Source organism: Rhinolophus sinicus, linkage group LG09, assembly GCF_036562045.2.
Source record: "Rhinolophus sinicus isolate RSC01 linkage group LG09, ASM3656204v1, whole genome shotgun sequence".
Lineage (NCBI taxonomy): Eukaryota > Metazoa > Chordata > Mammalia > Chiroptera > Rhinolophidae > Rhinolophus > Rhinolophus sinicus.
Window position 1 is genome coordinate 18797989 of NC_133758.1, and position 14115 is coordinate 18812103.

A 14115-nucleotide genomic window follows, 5' to 3' on the forward strand; every position below is an offset into this window, starting at 1 on the left:
CAACTTAGGGAACTTAAGAGAAAATCTGGGTGTTCCTCCAGAGGCTACCAAGGTTCCAAGGGTTTGCAAGGAGCCTTCCCTCTGGCAACAGGGCTCTCCAGGGGCATCAGCAACCCAGGAACAATGATGGGAGTGGCCTGGAAAGAATGCTAGACCATTGAGATTGTGATCAATAAACCTAAGGGTATTAATCGTATATTTCAGGGCAATTTTCTAAAGCAGGGAACTGTGTGGGATGTGGGACAGGACATTCCGAGCTCAAGCCGAGCTCAAGCCTCAAGCCACAGGGGGATGATCTATTGTTAGGCTATAGGTAGGTCAGGGAAAGGTGAGGCTGGGGACCTGGCAAGGTCTCTACTATGGGGCCCTGCTACAGACTAGAGCTTCATTATTCTAAACACTGAAATAAAGTGATAATTGTGCAATGTGACAGATGTGCTAATTATCACTAAAATGGCAATATTGCAATACATAAATGTATTAACATGTTGTACACCTTAAATTTACAAAATGCTGTATGTCAAATATATTTCGATAGTAATAATAAAAAGGAATCACGAGACATACTACAAAATAACGGGTTTTCTTCAAAAAATGTTAATGTCCTGAAAGACATGTTACAAAATAAAAATTCAACCAACTAAATCTGAAGATTCTAATTGGCTTTACTCAATGATTCATGAATCGGGCAGCAACCTATCTAGCAAACAGAAAGGAGCTCTGAGGAGCTGTGCGAATGGTGAGTTTTTAAATGCGAGGTGGGGCGGGGGGGGGGCGGGGGGGGACAAGGAAGTCATAAACAAAAGCAAGGAGTATTTCAGGCACGTAAAGTTCCTTTGGGGAAAGGGCAGGGGTCTATCAAGCAGATCACCTCATCAGCGCTAATCAGGAAATGCCATATTGATTGGTTAAAAGGTCTCACTCCTGGAAGAGACTAAAACTGCAATTAAATCTTGGTTTGCTGTCCTGGGAGCAAGTGACTCCATTTTGGCCCTGTGTTTTTTACTTTTTTTAGACAATTTCCCCCTTTTTGATCAGACTCTCAGCCTAACTCCTAACTGAGATGTGATCAAAATCTAAGGCACTTGCCCCACTCTTGGCTACTGCTCTATATAGTTCTGGGGCTTTTACTGATCTTCTGTGTGATTATTTTCTTTGCTGATTCTCTATGGTATGTATAGGTCATGACTTCAGGTTCACGATTTTCTTTACATCGGTCATTCTCTTCAGTCCTTTTCTGACATGCCAGTCTTAGGAAGATCATTTGCTCGGTGGTTAGCCATTGTGCACGTGCATTTAAAGCCTTTGAGAGAATACAGAGTGCCAGGATGATTATCATGATTAGTAGGAGCAAGATAATTCCCAATGTCTGGAGTGAACTGTGGAGCCATGTCGTAGCCAAGTATTGGAGGAAACTAGAAGAATTCAGGATCCAGTCCAGTTTACAGGTATATAACAAAACCTTAAAGACGTTCAACAGGATTAGAATCTAATACCTACAAAGGTACAAACATACTTTTTCTCTTGACAATTAGCCCCAGTTTTTACCAAAGATAATCACAGTAGAACTAATTTGTTTGCATTAAATTTGGTTTGATCAGTTACTGTCGAAAATGTAAGAAATGTCCAAACCATAGAGAAGTTTAATGAGTTTATTTGAGCCGAACTGATGACAACTGCCAGGAAGCAAACTCTCAACAGATGAAGAGAAGGTTCAGGCAAATGGCAGTTTTGCAAGATTATTTTACACATGAGAATCGAAGGAGACAGAACGAGGGTTACACAAAATCCACTGGAGATAGATTAAGGGGTGGGAGAAAGCAAAGTGGGGAAATCTCCGGGATTGGATAAAAACTAAAATGGAAAGACACATTCTTTTACATTGGAGGATACATGATAGTTAACAATTAACATTTTACAGCACAGAGATGGCATTCGGAGAACAAGATAACAATAAGGGATTCTGTGGTCTCTTGCTCTAGTGTGGCAGGTTGTGCCCTGACGTGTCTGGAAAAAGGGATTATTGACATTCCAAGGGTATGTTATCTTAGATGCAAAAAAACAACAGTCTCACTTAATGTAAAGATTGATCTTTGTCAAGGAAGTTACTTGCCAAGGATGTGACCACCCACCATGACTGGCTTTTAGTTAGGAATTTTGATGTTCGGACCATCCTACCATGTTTCCCCAAAAATAAGACCTAGCCGGACCATCAGCTCTAATGCGTCTTTTGGAGCAAAAATTAATATAAGGCCCAGTCTTATTTTAATATAATAATATAAAATTTTAATATAATTATATAAAATATATATTATAAGACTGGGTCTTATATTAACTTTTGCTCCAAAAGACGTATTAGAGCAGATGGTCCGGCTAGGTCTTATTTTTGGGGAAGCACAGTATGTGGTTAATTTCGGTCTCTTGAGTTTGTAGGTTTAGTATGTGGCCACTTTTCCGTCCATATTACCTAAGTGCAACAAGAATAGTGATTGATCTTTCTAAGACTGCTTTCTGAATCCTCTCATAAAGAATCTCCGATTGAACTCTTAAAAGCTTGTGAGGTCAGGAAGCCAAGCCAATAAATGGCCATCATATTTTACCTGCAATACTATTTCATTCAAAGCCTTGATAATACAGGTAGTCTTTTGGATCTCAAATAAATGTATGTGCTTAGAACTGGTTTCCTAAAATTTTTTTGTGACTTGAAACTTTAAAGTTTGCTGGCTAAATTAAATGATATAAAGTTACTGAATATTTAGATCACTTCCAAATAAAATAAAATACAACATTAATTGTTAAATAAAGTCTGTTTTTTGACTTCTTATTGCAGAGAAACCAAAAGATAAATTAGGGTTGAAAGACTGTACTGTTAAAAAGGGCACGTTTCTAAAAACATATTAAATATATTTGCAGTAAAAGAACCTATGTTTTGGGGTGGCTGGATGGCTCAGTTGGTTACAGCGTGAGCTCTGAAAACAGGGTTGCCAGTTCGATTCCCACATGGGCCAGTGAGCTGCGCCCTCCGCAACTAGATTGAAAGGAAATGAGCTATCGCTGACCAGAGGGGCAGCCATATGGCTCAGTTGGTTAGAGCCTGAGCTTTTAACAACAAGGTTGCCGGTTCAATTCCCACATGGGATGGTGGGCTGCGCCCTCTGCAACTAAAGACTGAAAACGGCAACTGGACTTGGAGCTGAGCTGCGCCTTCCACAACTAGACTGAAATACACCTTGACTTGGAGCTGATGGGCCCTGGAAAAAAAACACAGTTCCCCAACATTCCCCAATTTAAAAAAAACAAAAACAAAATAAACTGCTAACAAAAAGTTTGGATATTTTATATAAATGTGGTACCAAGATCACTAAGACTTACCATGGGACTGAATGAATTTATGAGGATGATTATAACTTCTGTGACTTTATTTCAAATATTACTGGGGTTTTCTTTGGTCTTTGTTTTCTAGATATAAGGAAATTTTTTTCTTCTAAGCTACCTATGACCCACAGCAACTTGGTAAATTATGCCTTTATAGGCAGAAATGAAACATTCATCTTTTCCTCCCTACCTGATCCCTCCGGAATCTGGAAACTTAGTGAGTATCCCTATTGTCGCTGTCAGGTAATTATTTATGTTAAGTTCAATAAGAATTTGTTCTCCTTGTAACAACACTGGAAATATTGATTTTATTACCAAAGCTTTGACTGGACTGTCACGTTTGAGAAAGACATGCATAGTTCCAGATATGATCACACAACTTTAACGAACAAAGATCGACTTAGGGAAGCCTCCTTGGGAAAACTGGTCAGGTATTTACTTACAACAACCTTACCAGATTGACTTACGCATTCAGCCTTCTCTGCTTTTGATATCCAATTCATTAAAGGAGACAAAGAAATTAAACACAATTTACAACCACGTGACTGGAAAAGACACCTTCAGAAGGACTCTTTATAACCACGATGGAAAGGACCTTATTAAGTACTCTTAACTAATCTGTGTGAGGCCAAATTTAAAGGTGTTGACCAGTGAATTCATGTTTCCCATCAAGAAAGCTCTTGCACCTAACTGGACTGCTCAACCAACAGAGGATTTGAAATTAAAAATTACTAGGAAGTGAAGCAGACGACATCTGTTGTGAAAAGATAACCCAAAATTCTGGGCCGGGCCTGTATAATCTGTACTTTCATTTTTCCTTACTTTAGTTCCTTCCTATCTCACAAATAACACGACAGGAGAAGCACTCACTATAATAGTTACTGCTTCCTCTTTCCTCTTAAATTCCTACCTGCAAGGATCACCTAACATTGGGCATCATCTTTAAAACTACTTCACAGATCAAAATCCGCAGCTCTTTGCAAACACTGTCAGGGGTATTTAATGCCTAGTGGTGCCAATCCCAGTAAAGATGCCACGTTTGGAAGAACACTTTTTCTTTAGGCAGGCATTGCAATGAATGAATACATAATTAGAAACTTATCAAAAACCTTAAGGGAAATTGCTGAAGCTACCACCAAACCAAGAACTAACCAGGAAAAAAAATCTTTAAATTCCTTTGCACGAGTTATGTTAGCTAAAACTGCTCTTGACCATACCCTAGCCGAACAAGGTAGGTTTTGTTCTGTTGTTACTACCTCTTGTACTTGGATAAACACCTGGTGAAGTACAGATGGAACTAGATAAAATCTGGTCACATGCCAAATGGTTAAATACAGTGTCCACTGGCAACTCATGGTTCTCTCATACTCTCAGCTGACTGCCTTCAGACATTGCCTCCGGGTTCAGACTTATTCCCCAAATTGGACGTAACATTTTATTTATTATTATAGGAATTTTTATTGTTACACAACTTTGCTTTGTCTAGCTTGATGCCCCACTCAGATAACGATTGCCCAACGTTTAGAGATGATCACTAAGACCTAAGAGACATCCAATGAGAAACCTCAGGAAACTAAAGACGATGTTTGACCTTAAAGGAACATGACAGTAAAGCCTTCCTTGGTCGGCTGCTCTTGTTGCTCAGATGTGGCCCAAGGCTCCTAAGAAAACCACTTTCCTTCCTACAGAGGATATGACATACCAGGAATGAGCCTTCCTGGTGACGAGGGATCAACAGTGGCAGGACACACAGGGAAGGAGCCTTCCCGGCAATGGAGAACCAAAGACACTTTTAATAACTAATCAGTGTTGCCTTCCGATGACCGACCAGTGATACTTTCAAAGAAAAATCTGATCCAAAGGGGAAAATATGAAAAATAATATAAACAGAGCCACTTTAAAATGGGGTCAGATCTGTCATCCCAGCTCACTCCTCAAACCTTTAGAATGTTAAAACTGGGCAACACAGCCTTTGGCCTGAGCCTAAAGCAGCACTGTATCCCTAACAACTGTAAGCGAAGACAACAAGAAAGCAGACATTAGGCCTGCTGGACTAAAAATTAATGACAGGCTTTAGAATTAGCATCATTATGTTAGCTTATCTGCATCTATAAAGATTCCTTCCTTCTCCCCAGGTAATTCCATCTTTCCCCAAAAATAAGACCTAGCCGGACAATCAGCTCTAATGCGTCTTTTGGAGCAAAAATTAATATAAGACCCGGTATTATATTATAGACCCAGTCTTATATTATATTGTATTATATTATTTAAGACCCAGTCTTATATTAATTTTTGCTCCAAAAGACACATTAGAGCTGATTGTCCGGCTAGGTCTTATTTTCGGGGGAAACACGGTTGTTCCCCTTCCCTTTCTCATAAATACCCCTTGCCTTCACCTCCTAAGTGAACACTATTTGGGTTTCAGCCTGATTCAATGCTTCCTGAATAGTTTTTTTTTTTTTTTTTTTGGATCTCCAATAAATGTTTGTTGCCTCTCTCTTTGGCCTTTTATTATTAGGTTAACAGTTGTATCCCTTTATAACAAACCAGTAAACATAAGGGAAGTGTTTCCCTGAGTTCCGTGAGCCATTTTAGCAAATTATCCAATTTGAGGAGCAGTTATGGGAAGCTTTGCTTTATAGCTGGTTGGTCAGAAGCACAGGTCACAACTCACTTGTGACTGGCATCTGAAGTGGGGAGAGTCTTTTGGGACTGAGCTCTTAAAACTGTATAATCTGAAGATATCTCCACATGGTTAGAATTCAGTTAAATTGCAGCGCTCTCTGTTAGTGTCTGATCAGAATTGCTGGGTGTGGAGGAAAAAGAATCCCCATTTGGTGGCCAGAAGAACTGAGTTTGTGAGCAGGAAAAACGTTTTTCCTTTCAGTAGTTAGGATTAACATTCTGATATACGACATCTTCTACTTTCAGCTCCTGGTTAAAATTTTGCGTCTATCAAACACTGAATTTAGCCTGTATAATAAAGCTCATACTACCTGTCAAATCTACCTCATAACTATGATGATCAAATGAAAAAATATACGCAAAAAGTTATTATAATTAAAGACTTAAAAGCAGTGTGACATCATTCAAATTATTACATTATTACTAAGTGATAAAGAATAAAATAAAATATAAAAGTACAGTTGACCTTTGAACAACACATCTAAATCTGCAATGGAGTTAAATCTGCATATAAGGGGACCCTGGCAGTTCAAACCTGCACTGTTCAAGAATCAACTGTATTTTTGACCCATGGTTAGGAATCTGCTTATGCAGAAAGGCAACTTAAGTTATATGTGGAAATTTGATTGTGTGGGTGGTCAGCTCCCCTAACCCCCAAATTATTCAAGGGTCAATTATAATATTAATAGTGTCTTGAGAACAAGTAGATATACATTAAAAAAAAAAAAAACTTAAGGAAAAAACCAATCTCTGCCAAAATTTGAACCAAGGATTGAGGGACAGACAGACAGACAGACAGGTAGACAGGTAGGCTTAAGACCAGCTGGAGGCAAGATAAAATGGGGGGGGGGAATATCACACATAGCTCCTTATGTTATACAGATATCATGGAAACAGAACTGTAAAAAATGAGTAAAGTAAAAAGAATGTGGAGCTCTAATTTTGAATAAATATGTAAAATCAAACTGCTTACTTGACTTTCTTGGATATTGAGATATACCTGTTGTTTCTACTCCAGGTGTGTCATTCCCACTGCCTTGCCCAGTAGAACTTCCTCTCTGGGTGGTGTGTATAAACTGGTCTGGGGCTGAAACTGTTAGGGCAATGGGTGCTGGAGACTACTCCCCTGGCCACCTACCTCAGGGTGGAAAGGAGAAGGTCAGTGTGCTGGACGTCAGAATTAGAGAGGTCATGACTTGGAGGAGTGAGCAACTCTAAAGTAAGACTTGAATTTGAATCTGAACTCAGCTAATTACCAGTTTGGAATCTGGTGTGTCACCCAGGCATTCCCAAATGGTCTCTGAATTGGTGTTAGTCTGAAACACGTTTTCCATTGGTCTGTGACCAAATGAGAAAAACTAGAACCACATGTTTTTTCACAATACTAATGTTTGTGTTTGCATTGTAATTATGATATTTCTACCTTTTTGGTAGCAAAAATGTCCCTTCTTTTATGAAAGGATGGGGATGGTAGATTGTAGTAGTTTTTTAAAAGGTCCTTAACCGGGTGGGTACAGTTGTCACTCCCGTCTGGGTACCAGCTCTCTGCTGCCCTTCACACAGCAGGCTGGCATCAGGCCGGGCAAAGCGGAGCAGGTCAGCGGGTCCAAGTGTCAGGGCCGCACACTTGAGAGGAGAACTGGGAGGAGGAGGAGGAGACAGCAGGCAGAGACCCAGAAAAACAACCAGGAAACAAATCTCATTAAAGCACATATCCACCAGGATAACAGGGAAACGGAGCAGCCCATGCAGAATGGAGAGGAAGACTGCCCTTTGGGAGGGGGCGAAGGCCACCAGCCAGCAGGAAATCATAGACAGGGACAAGTTCACTGACCTGCCCCTAACTCCCGAGGGGCCATACCCAATAGGCAGGTCAATGATGGATGAGGAGAGATGGAGATGATATGGAAATGTTCATGGAGGAGATGAGAGAAATCCGGAGAAAACTTAGGGAGCTGCAGTTGAGGAATTGTCTGTGTATCCGTATGGAGGAGCTCTCTCTAATCACCGGGACCATCGTGATGGATTTTGCCTTATGCCTTGACTCCTGCCATTTTCCATGAGATTAATACTGTGGTTCCCACTGTTGTTTTATTAGTCCTTGCATTTCTTGATATGCTTTTACTGATCCGTTTGCTGTGAACTTTATGCAATTTCCATGTGTCAGGTGGGTTCTGTATTACCAGTTCTGTATTACTGGCACCCAGTTTTAAGTTTCTGTCACCAGTAGTTTCACCCATTGGAGTGGGAAAATGTAAAGTTAATAAAGCAATTAAAAAGCAAAGAGGAAAGAGGAAGAGGAGGAGAAGGAGGAGAAAGAGAAGGAAAAGGAGAAGGAGGAAGAGGAGGGGGAGGAGGAGGAGGAGGAGGAGGAGAGGAAGGAAGGAAGGAAGGAAGGAAGGAAGGAAGGAAGGAAGGAAGGAAAGAAGGAAGAAAGGAGGTCTTTAACAGAATTAAGTTAGTGATCTTATATCTGGTCCCAATTGCTCTCTATACGCATTTTTTTTTTAAACTTGCCCATGAAGTCTAAAAGTCTGGGAACTACTTACTTAGAAGTCTTTTTTCTCATCAATAAAACAGGGGAGGGAAACTATTTTTGCAGAATTGCGTACAGTGATAATAATATATATAAAGCATCAATCCTTTAGATCTTTATCATCGTCATAAAGAGCATGACTACTTGACTTGAAGGTTTATTCAGTAAAATACATATCCAGGCAATCTGGCACACTTGTCAAAGGCAAGCTCCGGAATCAAACTGCTGGATGTAAATCCTAGCTTTGCCATTGCTAGCTCTGTCATCTTGAGTAAATCAGAGTAAGTTACAATCTCATCACTCAAATGGGGATGGTAAACAAAAGGACCTACTAAATAGGGTTGTTTTAAGATTTAAATTAGATAATATATGTAAGATGCTTATCACAGTGCCCTCTACATCTTCTATGAATATTAGTTCTCTAAGCATTAAGGTGGTTAGAAGTGCCTTCTAAATGCCTGTTAGTTTCTGCATCAACATCTTCTAATGTGAAATCCATATTAAAAGGTTATGAGGATAATCACAGTTAACATTTATTTAAACTATTTCAAATAAATCTCTAGGTCAAGAACGAGAATTTAGATGCTATACAGACCCAGGGAACATCAAATGTCATCATAAACAATATCTACAGAATGAATATTTTTCATTACTTTTAAAATTTGTATATATTGATCAAAGGAAGTATAATATGCAGCCATGTAAGAAAAATACTGACTTATAAATAAACTAATTAGCTTTTAATAAAATAGTTACCTTTTTATAAAATCAAATGTAATTTTGATATTTAGTATGACTTTTGTCCTCTAAATTGATCTTCAGTAAATAAAGTACAGGTTTCAGTGTTGTTTTAAAACATGGTTGTTAAGTTTGTCTGAAATTCTCCAACATAAATTAGAATTTATTTTAGTTTAACTTAATATACAGTTTAATATTAGTTTAGAATAACTTACTTTCATATGAAATTAAGTACCAGTTGTGCATGAACAGCATTAGGAGTTAATTTACAAAAGAAATTCTCACATGGTAAATGAGTTTTTCTTTAATGAATTTTAATGTGTTTTCATAACAAATACATTAAAAGACAAAAACATTATAAACACTTTCTAAGAGTGAAATCCATAAGCAGTTCTTTCTCAGGGATAACTACTGAGCAAGAGCATGCTTTACTTCTCAAGAGAATGAAGAATTGCAAAAACACAGCCCAACATTTCCTATTAAGGTATGGTAAAGGTTTTATCAGCCTTTCTGGTCTCTATGCCTAACTTATATGTCTTTATCACCACCATAAACTGTTAGACACAAGTTACAAATCAGTGTTCACAGTAGATTACAGGTCCAATATTAGACCATGGAGTTAAACTTTTTTTTCTGTATCTCTGCAAACCATGTAACAGTAACATGTAACTCAACTAGTTATAGTACCGTGTTTCCCCGAAAATAAGACCTAACCGGACAATAAGCCCTAGCATGATTTTGCAGGATGACAGCCTCTGAACATAAGCCCTAATGCGTCTTTTGGAACAAAAAATAAAAGACCCAGTCTTATTTTCGGGTAAACACTGTAGTTACACAATTGAGAGATTACATATGTGAACAAAAAAGGGAGTTCTATGGAAAGTAACCTCACAGGTGATCTGATCATAAATTCCTAACTGGGCAGGTCATGGTGGGTAGTTATACCCCAGACATACAACTTCTTTAGTAAAAGGTTTATTTTGCCTTAAGCATGCCTGTTGTTTCTGTGCATCTATGTTAGCACACCTTTGAAATAACAGGTAACCACCCTCAGGAGAGCACATATTCTTGTGAACTATCCTGTAATCCAATCCCCACCTTGCTTTCTTCCACCTCCATGTAAGCTTCCTTACTTTCCCTCCTTGACTTCATAAGCATAAAAGCTGCAAAACTGTTATTTTGTAGAGCATTTGTTTGAGATCTGTCTCCTGAGCACATGTCCTCAGTTCGACTCAAATAAACTCATAAAAATTCTCTACAGGTTTGGATGTTTCTTACATTGATATATATTTATCTATCTTTTGTGTAACTCCTATAACGAGTGTGTGTGTGTGTGTGTGTACTATATTCCGTATGTATGTATATATGGAACAACTGTTTCTTCTCTAACTTCCAGAATGTTTGGCAACTAAAGATCAAAACTTCTGAGTGCAACACTGCAATCAGCTTAACAATATGAACAATGCTTAAGAAGTGTACCTGGTTCAGAGGGCGCTTAGAGTTATTAAATTAAATTGCTGAGTCTGAATCCAGGCTTTGCCCTTAAAACCTGTGATCCTGGGCAAGCTACTTACCCTCCTAACCTTTAGTTTCTGAACAGTTCCTGGCCCATAATTAACCAATACGTAGTTATATTGTTATCGTCATCATCAATTGGAACACTAAAAGAAGTAACAATGCTATTAACTGCTTTGCTTAGAAGGGATTGCCACAGCATTAGGAAGGTAGATCAGATATGAGATAACCCGTTCTGTAAGGAAGCACTTCTGTTTATTTATTGTTTTATTATTATTTTGATTAACGTTTCTCATCAAAGGGCAACATATGTTTTCTAGAATTATTTTCAGAACCAAGAAAGTCAAACCCAGACCACAAATGTTAACAACACACAAGCAGAGATCGTTATCACCAGCGTCAACCACCTGCCAATCCTGGTCCACAGATTCCATTTCACCTGAATGGACAGAACCGTTCCAATCTTAGAACTTTCTAGCCTGCAACAAACTTCCTTTAAGCGAAGAACGAACACACACACACACACACACACGCACAAATGCCTAACTCTCACGATTAATTCACCCCTGCAGAAAAACAGATCTACTTACTGATGGGGTTTCGAGCCACAAAATCGCTCTTTAAAGAGCGCGGAGGAGGAAAGAAGAGATGCTCGCGTTTTGGAAGCCACGGGGCCTCACTGGGTGGAGGGCAGGGGTTCGCCCTGGGACCAGCGAGTCGAGAAACCGGGAAGTCGCGCCCCAAAACCGGGCGCCGGGGAAGAGCCGCGGACGGTCGAAGTGGGGTGGCCGCAACCTGACGGCTCCCCGCGCCCTCGGCGAGCTCTCCTCTAACCCCGCCCCGCCATCCGCCAAGCGGGAACCTTGCGGCCGGCGGCGGCTCGGCCCTCGGCTCCCCAGGCTGGACGGCAAGCGCCAGCACACGCTCCCCTCCCGGAGCTCCCCTCGGATCCCTCCCGGACCCTTCCCCGACCCTCCCCCGGAGCCCCGCCGCGCCAGGCCGCCCGCAGCTGCGCGCTGCGCGAACCTTACCCGACGTCTCGTCCCCGCGACAGGTGGTGCTGTTGGCAGAGGCCGCGGACCTGCCGCCCACCCAAGCGATGATCAGCTCCTGCGGGCGAGCCCTCCCCTTCTCCGAGCTCCCCGGAGCCAGCGGTAGCTCAGGCTCCTACTAGCACGAGTGGCCAGTCACCGGCGGAGGAAGCCAGCAAAGCAGCTTAGTGAGAGGAGGGATCCAAGAGCAGAAAGAGCGAAGAGAGAAGCCGGCCACGCCCCATGGACGGAGACTGACGGGCGCGCGGACCAATGCGGAGGCAGGAAGTCGGCCCCGAGGGGCGGGGCTGCGCCTCTAGGCTTCGCGGCCCGCGCGCTCAGGTTTCTGCAGCACAGGACCTTTCTCGGTCGGGGTCCCTGAAGTCAGTTTTGAGGCCAATCGCGCAGCCCGGTGGACGCGATCCCGAGGAATGTGAGAGGGGCCGTGCAGATTAGTAGGAGTCCGGAGATACAGGAGACACCCGTCGCTCTACAAAAGGAGGCTGGCTTACCGCGGATCTCGCATCCCCGGGGCTCGTGGGGTTGTCTGGAGTGTTGGCAGCGCGTTTGCGCCAGAAGAGGCTCTGCGCAGGCGCGGGCGGGGCCGAGGGATGCCTGCGGGTACCAGTCGCAGGGTCGAGCCGCAGGACGCGAGAGGAAGCCTAAGAGTTTGGGGCCATCCTGGACAGCCAGTGGAGGCTGGGAGAGGATGGTGGAGAGATTTAAGAGCTGGCTACAGATCTTCAGAAGAATGGAGAAGCAGAGGAGGGAGGATCTAGGACATGCAAGGATGTGTGATTCTTTGCCACTCTCCACTGCTGCTGGTACAATTATTGGCCCTCAGGGCATTTACAAATGATCCCTACGGTAACAGTCACCAAAAATAGATATACAATGCTCTCTCTCAGAAAAGCACCGGAACGCTAAATTGTTATCTTGAAAGAAGCAGGGACCATAACTTAATACATGTATACCCACCCACGGTTATGATATTGGTGGATATACTTTACTCATTTTTCCCAGAAAATGTTATCACAAAAATTCTTTAATCGAGTTTGTGTACTCTTAAAATATTGTAATGATGATTTTAAAATAAAGATAAAAGATAAAAAAAGAAGCAAGGCAGATGGAATGAGAAACTTGAAAGTGATGGAAATAAGAGAAAACTGAGCAGAAGCAGAGAAAAGTGAATTATCCTCTCCTAAACACTTTAACAACTATGTAAAATCTGGAACGACTGTGCCAGTCTGAGGTTTGAAGGGCGGGGCATGTTTGAGAACACTGTAGTTAGATGATAAATGCGATAGCCACCGCAGTAAAAGAGGGACTATAAATAGCATGACCTACAATAACCCTGCTTGCCAGAAATTGTCAAGATGCAGCAAGCTGAATGAGGGGAACCTCAAAAATTACATGTGTCATTATAAATGCTTCATTAATAGAGGTAAAATTATTTTGTCTGAAACCCAGTTTGTCCTATATTAGAAGAATCCCAGGTTGAAGGGTTGCAGAGAGCTATGATGGATGGGATTTATTTTGGTTAAATTGAGGTCAATTCATTCCTTGAATGAAATACCTGTTAATGACAAGGAGGAGGCAGACATTGTGATATGGCTGGTCCACTCCATTCACTTGTTATTCTTAGTCAATTTGGTTGCTGGTCTGGTTTGTTCAGTGACCAAGCCCCGATACCTATTTCCTCCTCCCAGTTTCCTGTTGATTTAGACCTTGGCACCTTGTTTTACATGATCCCCTGCTTTGTAATTCATCCTTCCAAAAAGAGCTTGTGTCTTCTTTCTGAGCTCAGCATTGTTTGTATTGTTGGCATGACCCTTTTGACAACTCTACAAAGCCTTATCGGCTACATTCTGGGCAGCCAAGAACCGTCCCCTCCTTTTTCTGATTGGGTCCAGAGCAGTACACCAAGGAAGAAACCTATAAGGAAGGCACTGGATCCACAAGTGTTTCAGGGGCATGTACTCCAAAGAAACAGCAATGCACAATGCAAATGGTTTATTTTATATGTGAGTTGGGATGGTTATAAAATTCATGCAGTGAGGTGTGTAAAGTATCTCACTCTGGCTTGATGAATTTTTACATCTGTACACATCTGTGTAGTTGTCATCCAGACTGAGATATAGAACATTCCCTTGTGCCTCTTTCCAGCCACCCCCTACCCACCCTCCTTAAATCTAACCACTTTACTGACTGATGCTGGTAGCTCTGGGGGAGGGA

The 14115-nt window shown here is 41.4% G+C and overlaps 1 protein-coding gene and 1 pseudogene across 2 annotated transcripts in view; one reads left to right on the forward strand and one right to left on the reverse strand.

Moving 5' to 3' along the window:
• Nucleotides 1-12414, reverse strand: part of ME2 (malic enzyme 2) — a 56397-nt gene extending 43983 nt beyond the window's left edge. The window contains exon 1 of one of the 2 annotated variants that reach the window (XM_019721766.2): nucleotides 12393-12414. The gene's annotated coding sequence lies outside the window, so the exon portion shown is untranslated. Of the gene's footprint in view, nucleotides 1-11880; nucleotides 12124-12392 lie in introns of those variants that run through there. The other variant, XM_019721758.2, reaches the window with a different exon arrangement.
• LOC109440832 (protein BEX3) lies at nucleotides 7165-8104 on the forward strand (annotated as a pseudogene).
• Nucleotides 12415-14115: the final 1701 nt, after the last annotated feature.